Source organism: Leptonychotes weddellii, chromosome 2 (assembly GCF_054177405.1).
Source record: "Leptonychotes weddellii isolate Sample4059 chromosome 2, ASM5417740v2, whole genome shotgun sequence".
NCBI classification, from domain to species: Eukaryota; Metazoa; Chordata; class Mammalia; order Carnivora; family Phocidae; genus Leptonychotes; species Leptonychotes weddellii.
Window position 1 is genome coordinate 99,392,263 of NC_138370.1, and position 17,619 is coordinate 99,409,881.

The 17,619-nt window shown below is 35.4% G+C and overlaps 1 protein-coding gene across 3 annotated transcripts in view; it reads right to left on the bottom strand.

Moving 5' to 3' along the window:
- Positions 1-17,619, bottom strand: part of LOC145720144 (TBC domain-containing protein kinase-like protein) — a 54,621-nt gene that overhangs the window by 14,444 nt on the left and 22,558 nt on the right. The window lies entirely within an intron of this gene.

Sequence of the window (17,619 nt, forward strand, 5' to 3'; positions counted from 1 at the left end):
ATACATTCTTTAAAATTCAACACAAGCATTACTTCCTTAGTAAAACTTTTCTGGATTCTCTTGGCTGTGAGGTACTATGTCTCCAAGATAACTTGCATATTCTTCTGGTACATACTCACCAAAAAATGCTATATTGTAACTGCTTATTATAAATCTGTATACTCACTAGCCAGCACTCTCTCTAAAGATTAGGACTTTATATTTTCATCTTCAGATTCACTAGCACCTAGCCCAGTGTCTGAAACATGTGTACTTAATGAAGAAGTCTGGAATGGTCATTGCATAGGTTAATCATAATCTAAATCATAATTGGTCATCATAGAAAGACTATGACTATGCCACAGGGAATGCTTATTGATAATATTCAATAATCATTTAGTATATTATAGTACTTATAATAATAACACTATTACCACTATAGTCACTAATAGGAAACATTTAGATAAATCATACTATATCAGTGCTGTTATAAATAATTCACATCTATTATTTCACTATCCTAGACAAAATACTGTATTGTGCTTAGCTATTAAAAGTCTGAAGCTATTAAAGGTGGTAAGATAGAAGCACAGAGGGGTTACGTAAATTAGCCAACTGAGTAAATGGTGGAGTTGAGATTCAAATTCAACATATTGGTCTTAGAGTCCATGTGTTTAACCACTACATTATATTGCCTCTCAGTGTTTTACAGTATAGATAGTGAAGTCAAAGAGAGGTTTTGAGCTCCAGCTATATCACTGTGACAGGTGTGTTAAAGTAACTGCTCTAAGCATCAGTTACCATATCTTAAAAATGCAGTGGATATTTATTGCTTCCCTCCCTGGCATCCATGCCCCCTTCTTCCAAAGACAATTTATAATGTTCATTTCAGGCTCCATCTCCCTCCTGTTCTCCTTAGTCCATATGTTCTGTCTTTAGGAGTAGAAATGTGACTTAGGCCTTCATCAATCACTTTCCCCTGGCCACAGTAATTGTTTTTAAACTGGTCTGATTGAAAATCTCAGGACTTAAATAGCAACTGATAAAAATGGCTCGCTCCTCTCTGGAAGACTGAATAGATATGAAGTTAGAGTTGTTATGACCATTTTGCCATCATTAGGGGAGGATATGGAGCTCTTACAACTTATCACAGGCATGTCTCATCTTATTGTGCCGTGCTTTATTGCACTTCAGCTATTATGGTTTTTTTTTACAAATTGAAGTTTTGTGGCAACATTGTGTTGAGCAAGTCTATTGGCAGTGCCATTTTTTTCAACAGCATTTATTTGTTCACTTCAGGTTTCTGTGTCATATTTTGGTAATTCTCTCAATATTCCAAACTTTTCCATTATTATTATATTTGCTATGGTGATCTGTGATCAGTGATCTTTGATGTGACTCTTGTCATTGTTTTGGGTGTCACAAACTGTACCCATATAAGATGACAAACAACTGGTAAGTGTTGTGTGTGTTCTGACTGCTTCACTGATAGGCCATTCCCTGTCTCCCTCCCTCTTCTTGGGCCTTCCTATTCCCTGAGACACAATATTGAAATTAGGACACTTAATAACCCTACAATGCCTTTAAGTGTTCAAGTACATGGAAGAAGCTAGAAGTGATTAAACTTAGTGACGAAGGCATGTTGAAAGCCAAGATAGGCCAAAAGCTAGAGTTCTCGCCACAAACAGTTAAACAAGTTGTAAATACAGAGGAAAAGTTCTTGAAGGAAATTAAAAGTACTACCCCAGTGAACACATGGATGATAAGAACACAAAACAGCCTATTTGCTTATATGGAGAAAGTTTCAGTGGTCTGGATAGATCAAATCAGACACAACATTCCTTTATGCCAAAGCCAATATAAAGCAAGGCTCCTAACTCTCTTCAATTCTAGGAAGGTTGCGAGATGTAAGGAAGCTGCAAAAGAAATGTTGGAAGTTAGCAGACGTTAGCTCAAGAGATTTAAGGAAAGAAGCCATCTCCATAACATAAAAGTGCAAGGTGAGGCTGCAAGTGCTGATGTAGAAACTGCAGCAAGTTGCCCAGAACATCTAGCAAGATAATTAATAAAGATGACTATACTAAATAATTTTCAGTGTAGATGAAATAGCCTTATATTGTAAGAAGATGCCCTCTATGACTTTCGTAGCTAGAGAGGAAAAGTCAATGTTTGGCTTCAAAGCTCCAAACGATAGGCTTCCTCTCTTGTTGATGCCAGCCCCTCATGAATGACTTTGAGGGGTTCAAGACTTCAGTGGAAGAAGTAAATGCAGATGTGGTGGAAATAGCAAGAGAACTAGAAATAGAAGTGGAGCCTGAAGATGTGAATTGCTGCAATCACATGACAAAACTTAAATGGATGAGGAGTTGTTTCTTATGGATGAGCAAAGAAAGAATCTACTCCTGGTGAAGATGCTGTAAAGATTGGTGAAATGATAACAAAGGATTTAGAACAGTACATAAACTTAGGTGTGAAAGCATTGGCATGCCTGGAGAGGACTGATCTCACTTTTGAAAGAAGTTCTACTGTGGGTAAAGTGCTACTAAACAGGATTGCATGCTACAGAGAAATCATTCGTGAAACAAAGAGTCAATCAATGTGGCAAACATCACTGTTTTCTTTCTTATTTAAAGAAATTGCCACACCACCCCAACCTTCAGCAACCACCACCCTAATCAGTCAGCAGGCATCAACATTGAGGCAAGACCCTCCCCACCAGCAAAAAGATTGACTCTCTGCAAGTTTGATGATAGTTAGCATTTTTAGAAATAGTGTTTTTAAAATAAGATTTGCACATTTTTTTAGACATAATGCTATTGCACACTTTATTGTGAAGTATAGTGTAAACATAACTTATATGCATTGAGAAACCAAAACATTATTTGACTCGCTGTATTGAGGTGGTCTGGAACCAAACCCACAATACCTCTGAGGTATGCCTGTAGTTGCATGACCAGGAGAAAATTACTTAACTTCTTAGATGCCTTATAGGGGCATATGTTTCCTCACACAGAAAATGGAATAGTAGTAAATTCCATCACAGAGCTCCTATAAGAAAGAAATAAGATAATCTTCGTAGAGTGCTTAGGATAATGTCTAACACTTATTGCACAAAATTGTCAGTTATGGGGCTGTTATCATTATATTTGTTTAGTCCTTCCCCTTTGAGGTCCTGAATATTTATGATAAAAATAATTTCTAAACTAAACTTTGCATTTGAATAAATATTTGTAATAAATGGCTGAGAAGGTTAAAATGGATAAGAATGCATAACCCCTATGTATATTCTTTTGTAGTATATGCAGTTTTCATTTCCCTGCTCTAAACATCTTGCAAGAAGACCCACTTTGCCATAGGTATACAGTTGACCTTTGAACAACACAGGTTTGAACTGTGCAGGCCCACTTATATAAGGATTTTTTCAATAAATACAGTACTATTAGTGTATTTTCCTTATGATTTAAAAACATTTTCTCCTCTCTAGCTTACTTTATTGTAAGAACACAGTACATAATTCATATGACATATAAAATATGTGTTAATCAACTGTTTATGTTACTGGTAAGGCTTCTAGTCAACAGTAGGCTATTAGTAGTTAAGTTTTTGGGGAGTCAAAAGTTATACACGGATTTTCAGCTACACAAGGGGTCAGTGCCCCTAACCCTTGAGCTGTTCAGGGTCAACGATACTGACAGATTTTGGTTATAATGAAACCAGTTTTGCTTGTTTCTTTGTATGCCAAGGTGAAAGGACTGGGTTCTCTGGTTTCTAGTTTGATAAAGATGCTAGGAAACAAAGCAATCCCCATAGAGCCAGCAAAATAGGCTGTTAATTATAGGACTCCCTGAACTCGGCAATTTAAAGCAGCTCATTGTCACAAAAGATTTTGTGCTTTTTGAATAGCACCTATCAGAAAAGCAGATTCCAGAGTACTATTGTTCCAAGAAAGGCCACAGGGAGAAGAGGCCTATTAGAAGCACAATTCACTATTTATGCTACATTTGGTCATGACTTCTAAAATTCAAAGACATTTGATATTCTGTAAACCTTAGATAACTCACTAACTAGGATGAATAACTTTAAAGTTACCTATGAAAAGCATGTAGCAAAGTAACTAGAACATAGTATTTGTTTAATAAATACAGTGTCCCTTCCTTTTTTCTATCCCTTTTGTTCATGAATATGATTAAATGTTTTAAATATAAAAGTGCTCCACTTAGGGGAGTTGGGTGGGGGGATGGGGTAACTGGGTGGATGGGCATTAAGGAGGGCACTTGATGTAATGAGCACTGGGTGTTATATGCAACTGATGAATCACTAAACTCTACCTCTGAAATTAAAAATACACTATATGTTAATTAAATTGAATTTTAAATAAATTTTTTTTAAAAAAGTGTTCCACACAATTTCTCAAAGTTCTTAAAAATTGCTGTTAATGTCACTAACTTATTTAACTCCTTATATATCATTCCCTCAGTATATACCAAATGTGTAGTACAGACTTCTAAAAATGTAGGGAGAGCTCATTTAGATAGAGAGCTCCTAAAAAAAAGTTGTCAATTAATTATAGACACAGTTTTTCAAATGTAACATTTAACAAGAGGAAAGGAAAAGTTATAGGTATAAATACCACACCATCAACCACAATCTTAGTTTCTATTAAAATCAGTTTCTGTTAACTAATTTTTTGGTAGAATTTTTTCTTAAAAAGATTTTATTTACTTTTTGACAGAGAAAGAGCGAGAGAGGGAACACAAGCAGGGGTAGTGGGAGAGGGAGAAGCAGGCTTCCTGCCGAGCAGGGAGCCCGATGCGGGGCTCGATCCCAGGACCCTGGGATCATGACCTGAGCTGAAGGCAGATGCTTAACGACTGAGCCACCCAGGTGCCCCTTTTTGGTAGAATTTTTGACATGTCACCTGATTTTCATAACACAGACAATAATCACTTACGTGCCAAACTATATGACACAAATATCTCAGGGCTTTTTCAAATTCCTTAAAAAGCCTTTAAGGATATATTATCATAAGACAAAGAAAAAAATGAGCACTGAGTACTGTATAGAATTGTGGACTCAATATGCTGTATCCCTGAAACTAATGTGATTTTATATTAATTATACTTCAACCAAAAAAAAAAAAGAAAAGAAAGAAAGAAAAAGAAAAAGAAAAACTAGCCCTCTCCGTCAGGGCAAACATCTGCTTTAAGAAGAAAAGACAAAGAGGGCGCCTGGGTGGCTCAGTCGTTAAGCGTCTGCCTTCGGCTCAGGTCATGATACCAAGGTCCTGGGATCGAGTCCCACATCGGGCTCCCTCCTCGGGGGGAAGCCTGCTTCTCCCTCTCCCACTCCCGCTGCTTGTGTTCCTGCTCTCGCTATCTCTGTCTCTGTCAAATAAATAAATAAAATCTTAAAAAAAAAAAAAAAAAAGAAGAAAAGACAAAGAGCCAAGGATAGTCTTTCCCTTCTTAGCATGAAAAGCTTTTAGGTGAACTAGACGTGTGCCTCCTGATGTTGCAGAGACAGGTCCTCTAACATACTGATGACATGACCTTCCATCCAGAAATAGCTTCAAGAAATTTTGGTCAATTATTGCTTGAAAGAACTTCTAACCTTTAATTATGCCAAAACTGAAATAGTTTTGGAAAGCACACTGACATCTAGACCAATAATTTTAAAAAACACCTTTTGACAAGTTAACTCATTTAGGTATCTGGGGAATAGTTTTGATATTTTGAAAAGTTCACTGAGCAGACTTGTTCAAATTTTAACGTTTTATGGGGGACACACTTAGCTTATTCTATGATAGAGAAGTACATTTGGTGATTTCTACTCTCAATTCTGTTTTAAAACAAACATAATTTCTCCCATGCTTTATTTTGCTGTCCAATGGGGCTCAAAGAAAGTACTTCTTAAAGCAATTGATCAGACCTAATCTTGCTCTCTGAGGGAAGTTCTGACTATGCTAGCCATTATGACTACAGACTACATCTATGCAGAGACAGGATCATCCTCCATTCAATCAAAATGATTGTCTTTGATTAAAACATTAAATAAATTCTATTTTTAACTTTTTGAGGAAACTCCATACTGTTATCCGGAGTGGCTGCACCAGTTTGTATTCCCACCAACAGTGTAAGAGGGTTCCCCCTTCTCCACAACCTAACCAACATCTGTTGTTTCTTGTGTTGTTGATTTTAGCCATTCTGACAGATATGAGGTGATATCTCATTGTAGTTTTGATTTGTATTTCCTTGATGATGAGTGATGTTGAGCATCTTTTCATGTGTCTATGAGCCATCCATATTTCTTTGGATAAATGTCTATTCATGTCTCCTGCCCATTTCTTAACTTATTTTCTTAACTTGTTTTGTGGGTGTTGAGTTTGAGAAGTTCTTCATATATTTTGGATACTAACCCTTTATCAGATACGCCATTTTCAAATATCTTCTCCCATTCTGTAGGTTGCCCTTCAATTTTGTTGATTATTTCCTTCGCTGTGCAGAAACTTTTTATTTTGATGAAGTCTCAATAGTTTATATTTGCTTTTGTTTCCCTTGCCTCAGGAGACATATCTAGAAAGAAGCTGCTATGGCTGATTTCAAAGAAGTTACTACCTGTGTTCTATCCTAGGATTTTTATGGTTTCATGTCTCATATTTAGGCCTTTAATCCATTTTGAATTTATTTTTGTGTATAGTGTAAGAAAGTGGCCCAGTTTCATTCTTTTGCATGTTGCTGTCCAGTTTTCCAACACCATTTGTTGAAGAGACTCTTTTTCCCATTAGATATTCTTTCTTGCTTTGTCAAAGGTTAATTGACCATATAATTGTGGTTTATTTCTAGGTTTTCTACTCTGTTCCATTGATCTATGTGTCTATTTTTGTATTAGTACCATATCGTTTTGATCCCTATAGCTTTGTAATATAAGTACCCTATAATCCAGCAATTGAAATACCAGTATTTACCCAAAGAATACAAAAATACTAATTTACTAATTCAAAGGGATACATGCACCCTGAAGTTTATAGCAGCATTATCTACAATAGCCAAACTATGAAAACAGCCCAAGTCTCTCTTGTTCTCTCTCAATCTCTCTCTCTCTCTCTCTCACACACACACACAAATATTACTAAGCCATAAAAAAGAATAAAATCTTGTCATTTGCAATGACATGGACAGAGCTAGAGTATTATGTTAAGTGAAGTAAGTCAGTCAGAGAAAAACAAATACCGTATGATTGCACTCATATGTGGAATTCAAGAAACAAATGAGCAAAGAGAAAAGAGAAAGAGAGGCAAACCAGAAAAAGACTCTGAACTATAGAACAAACTGATGGTTATTAGAGGGGAGGTGGGTAGGGGGATGGGTAAAATAGGTGATGGCGATTAAGGAGTGCACTTGTTAAGATGAGCACCAGGTGTTGTATGGAAATTTTGAATCACTATATTGTATACCTGAAACTAATATTACACTGTATGTTAACTAACTGGAATTTAAACAAAAACAAACAAAAAACATTAAAGAAGTATTTATCCACAATAAAGTACTTAAACAACTTAATATCAAAACAAACAAACAACCTCACTAAAACATGGGCAGAGGACTTGAGTAGACCTTTTTTCAAAGAAGACATACAAATGGCCAACAGACACATGAAATGGTGCTCAAAATCACTTATCATCAAGGAAATGCAAATCAAAACCACAATGAGTTACCACCTCACACCTGTCAGATTGGCTATTTTTAAACAGAAAACAAAAAAATAACAAGTGTTGCCAAAGACATGGAGGAAGGGAATATAAATTGGTTTTACCACTGTGGAAAACAGTATGGAGTTTCCTCAAAAATTAATAGAACTACCAATGATCCAGCAATTCCACTTGTGGTATTTATCCAAAGAAAATGAAAACACCTATTTAAAGAGATATATGCACCCCTATGTTCATTGCAGCATTATTTATAGCTGCCAAGATAGGAAGCAACCTAAGTGTCCATCAACAGATAAATGGACAAAAAAAGATGTGGTGTATATATATATATACCATGGAATATTACTCAGCCTTAAAAAAGAATAAAATCTTGCAATTTGTGACAACATGGATGGACAACATGGAGGGTATTACGCTAAGTGAAATAAGTCAGACAGAAAAAAATGAATACAGTATTATTTGTATTTCAATCTAAAAAACAAATGTACAAACAAAACAGAAAAAGACTCATAGGTATTACTATCTTATTATTGATATTTTTATATTGGCCTTGTTTCCTACTACCTCGCTAAAGTCACTTATTAATTCAAAGAGTTCTTTTGTAAGTGCTGTAGAATTTTCTACACAACCACATCATCATTGAATAGAAATACATTTACAACTTCTCCTCCTCTCTCTTCCTCCTCCTCTTATTCTTCCTCCTCTACGTCTCCTCCTCCTCCTTCTTATAATCTATGCCTTACATTTTTTCTTGAACTATTTCACGCTTGTATTTTTATATACTATATGCCTATGCTGCTTGCATTTTCATATATTAGCAGCAAGGAAAACAAAACACAGTTCTATCTACAATCATATCAAAACATAAGATACTTAGGAATAAGTTTAACAAAAAAGCAAGAACTCGGGCGCCTGGGTGGCTCAGTTGGTTAAACGACTGCCTTCGGCTCAGGTCATGATCCTGGAGTCCTGGGATTGAGTCCCACATCGGGCTCCCTGCTCAGTGGGGAGCCTGCTTCTCCCTCTGACCCTCCTCCCTCTCATGCTCTCTGTCTCTCATTCTCTCTCTCTCAAATAAATAAAATCTTTAAAAAAAAAAAAAAAAAGCAAGAACTCTACATTGTAAACTAGTAAATACTGCTGAGAGAAATTAAGGAAGACTTAAAAATTTGGAGAGAAACAACATGTTCATTTATCAGAAGTCTCAAAATTAAGATTTCAGTTGTTGCCAAATTGGTCCATAGAAGCAATGTAATTCCAATCAGAATACCAACAGACCTTCTTAGAAACTGGGAAACTTACTATAAAATTTACATGAAAATGTAAAGATCCAAGGATCACTAAAGCCATCTTGAAACAAAAAACCAGAGTTGGAAAACTTATATTTCCTGACTTCAATATTTACTATAAAGCTAGAGTAATAAAGACAGTACGGTACTGGCCTAAGATAGAAAATAGATAAATAAAACAAAATAGAAGACCAGAAACAGACCTACATTTACATGGTCATTTAATTTTTAATAAAAGCATCAAAGCAATTCAATGGAAAAATGAAAGTCTTTTAAACAAATAGAATTAGGACAATTGGATATCCATATGACAAAAATGGAGTTAAACACCACATACAAATATTAAATAGAGAGAGATCAGAGATTCAATATAAATTTTAAAACTATAATGCTTCTAAAAGAAAACATATGAGAATATCTTCATGGCTGGGGAGGAGGAAAAGGTTTCTGAAAAAAGATATATGGTAATATCCATAAAGAAAAATTTGATACATTAGCCTTCATCATAAATAACTTCTGCTCATCAAGATATACATTAAAAAAATAACTAGGCAAGGCAGACTGGCAGAAATATTTGCAAAAAAATATCTAAAAAAGTATATGTATGGAGAATAGAGAGAATATACAATCAATGCCTATAAATTAATAATAAAAAGATAATTTGCTTAAAATGGGACCAAAAGACTGAAAAGATATGTATGTCATGATATGAATGCCCAATGAATACATGAAAAGCACCCAACATCTCTAGTCATCGTGGAAATGCAAATTAAATCTACAGTGAGATACCACTTTATATTCATTACAATGGCTAAAAGTCAAAGAATCAAAACAACACCTCCTAGCAAGGGTATGAATGAACCAGAACTCTCATACATTGTTATTAGGAATGTAAAAGTATAACACTTTAGATAAAGGTCTGGTGGGTTCTAACAATCATATACCTATCCCATAAGCCATCAATTTTATTGCTACATATTTATCCAGAGATAAGAAAACATTTGCTCACACACACACAAAAAGACTTAAAAGAACATTCACAACAACTTCAATTATAAAGACCAAAAACCTGGAAATATCTCAGGGGTTCATAAATAGAACACTGCAAAAGAAATTGGGGCATATCCATAAGATGGAATACACCTCAGCAATAAAAAGAAATAGATTATAATACATGAAGCTACATAAGTGACTCTCCAAAACATTAGGGTGAGTGAAAGAAGCCTTACATAAAAGAGTATATACTGTATAATTATAATTATATAGGGGCTAGAATAAAAACTAATCTAGGGTGGAAAAATGAAAAAAGTGGTTGCCTCTGGGAGTTGAGTTGGGGTGAACAGTAAAGATTTACTGGGAAGGGGTACAAGGGAAATTTCTAGGATAATGGTGGTAATCTAATCTTGATGTTATTTGGGTTACAGAGGTAAATTTTGTCAAAATTCATCAAATGATATACAAGTTTTTGTACTTTCACTGAATGTGAAGTTTACTTAAAAAGAAAACATAAACACATATTGGATTCTAGTTAACGATACACATGCTGAAAGATTTAGGAATGAAGCGCACTCATATTTGCAACTTACTCCGAAATGCACCAAAATAGTAAGATGGGTTAATAAGCAGATTGTAGGATGGACAGATATGTGATAAAGCAAAAATTGGCCAAATGTTACTTGTAGAATAAAGTTATATTGTACAATTCTTTCAACTTTGCTATGTTTTGAATTTTTTATAATAACGTGCTAGAAAAGAAAATAATTAAGGTGATAAAGGCATTTTTCGGTAATCACCATCTGTAAGAATTTGTCCACATCAGACATGCAGTAAAAGACATTTTAAAGAAAGTTTTTCAGGCTGAAGAAAAATAATACCAGATGAAAACCTGGATCAAAACCAAGGAATAAAGATCTCAGGAAATGTCAAATACATGGTTAAATGTAAAAGAATTTTTTCCTCATTTCTCAAGGTCTTTAAAGACATCTTTTACAGCAAAAAATAGTAACAATGTATAGTCAGATTTATAATACATGTAAAAGTAAATATAAATTGCACAATGAATGTCAATATCTAAAGGATGGGAAGAGGGTGAACAGAAGCATATTACCTAAGATTCCTACCTTATATGTGAACTGCCATAATATTAATTCATGGAAGTTGGATATATTAGGGATGCATATTGTAATCTCTACCACAATCATATATGTATTTATTATATATATACAAAAACAAAGACTAAGACAAAATAAAACAATTAAAAAAAAGCCCTGAACCTCTGACTCCAAGTGCTTATTTAATTGTAGTTCTTTATGTGTTGATACCTTATAATTTATCAACTCAGTAGTTTCTGCTTTTCAAACATTTCCCAATAGGGAATTGTACTAATTTCATTATTATTTTGTTGCTCATTTGTCTTTTATGAGTATAGATAATAACACAGAATAAAAATCAAAGTGTTCACTTGAAGTCAGTGCAACTCCTGAGTTAGTTTACTAAAGTGTTCTCACCTCACTGAAGAAATTGATTTAATAGGGGGCAAAACAATGAGTAAATGAAAAAAATGCTGTGACAGTTGGCCATTAAGGTTATACAAAGGTGATTTCTTTTGAATAGAAAGTTTTCATAGGTGCAAATGATTTCCCACACAGATGACTCCTATCATTCTCAGATCATTCTATTTAAAAAACAATTAGTCTTTCAAAAGTATATAATTTCTTACCTTGCTAGTAAAATCAGGACGCAGATATTTCACCTTTTCTTTCCAAGGTGTTAAAAAAAAGTAAGTGAATCATTCTTAAAAATTAAAAACCCACTACTTCTCATTCCTTTTCACAATGACCCCATCCATTTAAAAAAAAAAAGCATAGAAGAAATATGTCTTCCTCCACCAATAATTTAACTTTTTACATCAGATAACTGCAAATTGGCTGTTCGTTGGCTAAATTTAGCCCATTACTTTGTTCTGTTTGGATTATGATGTTTTAAATTTTTTTACTTGCTTGAAAATGTTTAAAAATTCAGAGATTTCATGTAAGAATCCAAATTCTGAGTTCTTTTGAAAATCTTATTTATTTTTTACAGACTTTATTTATTTATTTGACAGAGAGAGACACAGCAAGAGAGAGAGAGCACATGTAGGGGGAGTGGGAGAGGGAGAAGCAAGCTCCCCACTGAGCAGGGAGCCCAGTGAGGGGCTCGAGCCCAGGACCCCGGGACCATGACCTGAGCCGAAGGCAGAGGCTGAACGACTGAGCCACTCAGGTGCCCCTCTTTTGAAAATTTTAAAGAAATGGTAATACCAGGATACTTTCTCACATGGCAACAACAGCTGGAGCTGAGTATTAGCTGCCTCTTTTCAATGTGTCAACTGCCTGCCAGTTTAACTCAGTTCAGCTCAGTACACTTAAATTACCCACTTGGGCTCAAAGAGTTTTTAATTTCTGTTACATATATTCCTCATCCCAAATCCAGTCTCCTTTCTCACTCTAGTCATCTTGCCTGCCTCTCTTCCTCTCTTTCAATATAGTGCATCTAAAATTTTCAGTTGAGGATGCACTTGACTAAACAGAAGTGTCTCTAATGGAAAATAACAGGTTAGCATTCGATATCCACATACTTATGCATCCTTTGGTCATTCTCTTTGTATATGGACATTGAAGTAGTTCCTTTTCCCAGCAGGAATTTTATTTTAATAAACACACGGTTTACTTTACTCTTGATCATTATTCTGAAAACAGAAGTTTTAAACATAAAGTTTGAATTTAAATTTTATTAAATTTTGATTATTTTTTCTGAGGATAACTGGCAACTTGAGTGACTCAGAAAAATTTCATCAAGAAAACAGAGGCTAAACATGCTTATAATTGTTAAAAGAATTTACATTGTTTAATTATTTCTCTCTTTAGAAATTGAGGTATAATTAATAAAATGAAATTTAGATTTAAGTGAGAAGGAAAAACTTCAGTATTTACCTGTATAAAGAATATGGTAGACAGAATCCTCCCAAGATTCTTGTCACATGGGTATTCAACCAATCACTAGGATAGGTACTGCTGTGAAGGGGCTTGGTGGATGGAATTAGATTGCTAATCAGTTAACCTTAAAATGGAGACATTCCCTTGATTTATCCAGATGAACCCAATGTAACCATAGCAGCCCTTAAAGTAAAAGAGCAAAGCTGAAGAGTCAGTCAGAGAGTGCCAGAAGAAAAGACAGGAGAGGTCAGAGATTCAAAGCATCAGGACTGGACCTGCTGTTACTAGCTGTGAAGATGAAGAAATGGGGCCATGAGCCAGGGAACACTGGTGGCCTCTAAAATCTAAGAACAACTCCTGGCCAATAGTCAGTAAGGAAATGGGGATCTCAGTCCTACAACCATATGGAACTAAATTCTACTAACAACTGGAATAAGCCTGGAAATTAATTCTCCCCTAGTGCCTCCAAAGGAAATACAGCCCTGCTGACACCTAGGTTTTGGCTTTTTTAGACCTAAAGCAGAAAAACCAGCCAAGTCCAATAGACTTCTGACCTACAGAACTATAAGATAATAAATTTGTGTGTTTTAAGCTGCTTAATTTGTGGCAATGTGATAGCAGCAATAGAAAGCTAGTACCTCGTTGATGAGTGAAAAAAAAAAAGTCTTTACACAAACCTGACTGAACAAGACCAGCAACGATTAGGTTACAAAGTCATAACATATTTCAAGAATTGCTGGAAGCGGCTGTAAAATCTGTTTAATACCTCTTCAAAAAAGAATCTCATTAGTCTCTTTATGCATTCCCCCAAAGTGCCTATTTTCCTGACTGGCTCCTGGGAATTGTGCTCTTAGAAATGTCCTGATAAGAGTGTTCTGCCCATTTGAGGCCCTGAACCACTCTAGCTTGTCTAGAGATAGTCTGTGCGAACAATGTGATTTATGGGGAACACCTGCTTTCCTTCGGAGGGTCTAGAGCATCAGTAACTGCAGTCAATCACACAGGCACTATGTGCCTTTGTGACCAAACCCTAATAACCCTCCACTTCTAGACTCAGACAAGCTTCTCTAATGGGCATCACTTGGCACATATTTTCACAATTTCTTGCTCTTGGAATTAAGTACATCCTTTATAACTCTCCCAGGAGAGGAATCTGAAGGGCATGTGGCTGCTTTCCTCCATTCTTTGCCCCTTTAAAGATTTTTGTTTTGTCTCTTTTTGCTGTTAAAAAGATGAGTATAGTGTAACCATTGAGTATATGACTTCTGAGTCCTCTGAGTGCTTCCAGTGAATCAGTGAAACTGGAAGTGGTCTTGGTGATCCCTGACACACCACAGTTTCCACCATCTCAGTCACAATGACTTACTAATATAAAAAAGAACACCAAATATCATACTTCCTATAAGATTAAAAAATTTTCCCCAATAACCAAACTGCAGTAGGCAGAATTCTAAGATGATTCCCAAGATCCCTGCTCCCTGATATACACCCTGTATAACCCCCAAGGCTATGAATATAATGGACTATACTCCCATGATCAAGCTGTTATATGGCACAGTTGACTTTAAGAAAGGGAGACTGGGTGAGCCTGACCTTATCACATGAGTCCTTGAAATCTGGATCTAAAGGTTAGAGACAGAGGAAACAAGGGAGATTCCAGGCATGAGTAAGATATGATGAGAGAGATTCTCCATTGCTGACTTTGGAGATGGAGAGGGCCGCATGACAAGGAGTACAGATGGCTTCCAGAAGCTGAGAGCAGCCTCTGGTTGGTATTTATCAAGGAAATAGGAATGTTAGTCCCACCATTGGAAGGAACTGGATTCTGCCAACATCCTAAAATGAGTTTAGATTCTTCCCCAGAGCGGTGAGAAAGGAAATGAACAATTTGCTTACTCATCCTATTTTTAAAAAAATATTTCCAAGAAAATAATAAACAAATCACCAAGATAACACCAGACTTTCACCAAAACTAATTTGTTTGGGAAATAAAATCTTGGCACATGATTAAAAGGAAGATAATAGAGAAATACAGTTTGAACTGCATGACTAAACTAAAAACAATTAGTTCACTGGATTGTTCATTTACAACACATTAACTATATGCAAACTCTTATGCTGACAATTTTAGGAGACAGAAAAATTAAAAAATTATAGTATGCATGTTAAAAAATGTATGGTTAGTTGGGGAAGGCAAATCATAGCTTCCTTAATTCTATGACTGCAAGCAAACAATTATTTTTATTTTATTTATTTGAGAGAGTGTGTGCGCACAAATGTGAACAGGGGGAGGGACGAAAGCAGAGGGAGAGAGAGAATCTCAAGTTGACTCCCTGTTGAGTACAGAGCCAGACGTGGGGCTTGATCTCATGATCCTGAGACCACGACCTGAGCTGAAACGAATAGCGGATGCTCAACCAACTGAGCCAACCAGGCTCCCCTGCAGGCAAACATTTATAAGCTAAAAGGGAAAAGGCACTTTACAACTGGAGAGTTATAATGTAATAAAGAAATGTGGAGTAGGAAAATATAATTTTTGCTTTGGTTCAGTGGTATGGTCTAGAGAGATGGAGGTAAGTGAATAACTGAAAGAAGTGCTATACATCATGCCAAAGATTGGACATACACTTTTGGACAAAAGGACAGCTCCTTCTTCATATTGTATTTCAATTCTTTGGTGCTCCATCTCCTCAACAATCTATGGGTAACAATAAGAACTACTGGCATAATTTAGACACTATTTGGAAATAATTTAAAGAGTTTGATTGAAGTCAGATCCTATGCCCATAAAATGCACTCCCCCCCACACACACAAAAATGGAGAGCCACCCAATGTTTTTGAGCAGGGAATGGACTGATTTTTAAAAATAATAATATAGCAGCAGAAAGTAGTAACAGAGTATACTAACAACTGACTAACAGCAGGAAGACCAGTTAGGAGAATGTTGTAGTACGACAGTCAAGCAGTTTGTTACTGAAGGCCTGAACTAAAGAATGTAAAAAGCAGTAGAGATGTGAGAAATACCACCAAGGTTGTATTAATGATACTTTGACAGCTAATAGGATATAGGGTACAAGGGAGGGAGAAAGCAAAAGATAGCTGCAAGATTCCAAGCCTGAGTGAAGAGCAACTATAGTATTATTTTCCATCCTTAAACAAAACAAGTAAGATAGGAGGAAAAATATTCATCAGTTGTATAAATCTCTAAGTTACTTGACTACACTATAATAATTTCAAATGAATTTTGAAACTAAGGCCCTTTAAGGAAAAAAAAAAATGTACGAGAACCTGAACTTCCACTATCAGGTTATTTTCTAAAATAAGAATATCTACTATCCATTTCTGATGACTGTGAGACCTGTGGCTCATTATCCATCTATAGACTGCACTCTAGAATGTGTCCAAAATTCTTTGGAGTATCTAATTCAGTGAGTAGGCAATCTTTTAATAGGAGCAAGTAAAACTTACTCATCCGAGTAAGTCAGATCATGTTTTCCATCAAGCTAGTGAACAGCTGCAGACATAGCCTGCTTCCCATCAAAGTCTCCATGTATAACCATGTATAACCTCTGCTATGCTGATGGTTCTCTGGTAAATCTTCAAAACCATAACCCTAAAAACATACGACAAACATTTTATTATAGAAACATGCCTGCACTACTCACCCTGCCTTCACTTGCAAATTTAAGGATAATGCAGAAACTTTACTCCAAGTGCCAAAACTCTGCTGAATATCTGTCTATGAACTACACTTGCTGACACTGTTACAGATTAGGCAAAAGTACATGCTCTGAATAACACTAATACAAAAGGGAAATACTTTCCAAATAGCACTTAGACTTAAAAGGCAAACCATTTCCTCATGCTTGCTTTAATAGAAGTGATGAAGGTATGTCTCTCTTTTTAACATTCTCGGAAAATATTTCAGAAAGGAGTTGAGATTTAAATTTCCCCACTTTCAGTTTCTTGAATATGGCTTTAGGGTAGCAATTAAATAGATTCACAGGCACCAAATATGAGATGACTTCAAACAAACCTTCCAAATGCTGTACTTCGTTTCTTGAAACCTACTGTTATAGGAGTTTAACTCAATTCCATGCTTCTATGTGTCCAACAAATAATTTTGATCATTTAACTGAAAGTGGAGAGAAATATTGGCAAGATCAAACTCTGGCACAAGTAACATATAAAAGCCACTGAAAAGAGAGCTGCATTCTCCAAAAATTAATTCCTCATATTCAAGCTTGAATAAACTATAAAGAAAATGGTGAGTTTTCTCTTTTAAACCAGATCAGCAAACTATCTGTACAAATAACATTATTTTATAAGAGACTGACTTGATAAATACCTCCAGGTCATAGCACAAAATCATTATTTTCTGTTTGGATAACATGAATTCTCAAGAGAGTTTTAGGGCTATTAAAATATTAAAAAAAAAAAGATGCTTGGTTTTCTAGAGCAATCTGAAACCTCAAGATAGTCTTAAGTTATATTTGTAATACAAATTACTACTATGATGTTTTAGTACAATATTGCTTAGTTCAATGATATTAAATGTGTTATGAAAAAAGTGAGTAAATTGACACTAGTTGCTTCTATAAGTTTCTAGTTTTCATTTCCCCACTCCCCGTCTCATCAATTTTACAAGAGTTAAATTTTCTTCAAAAT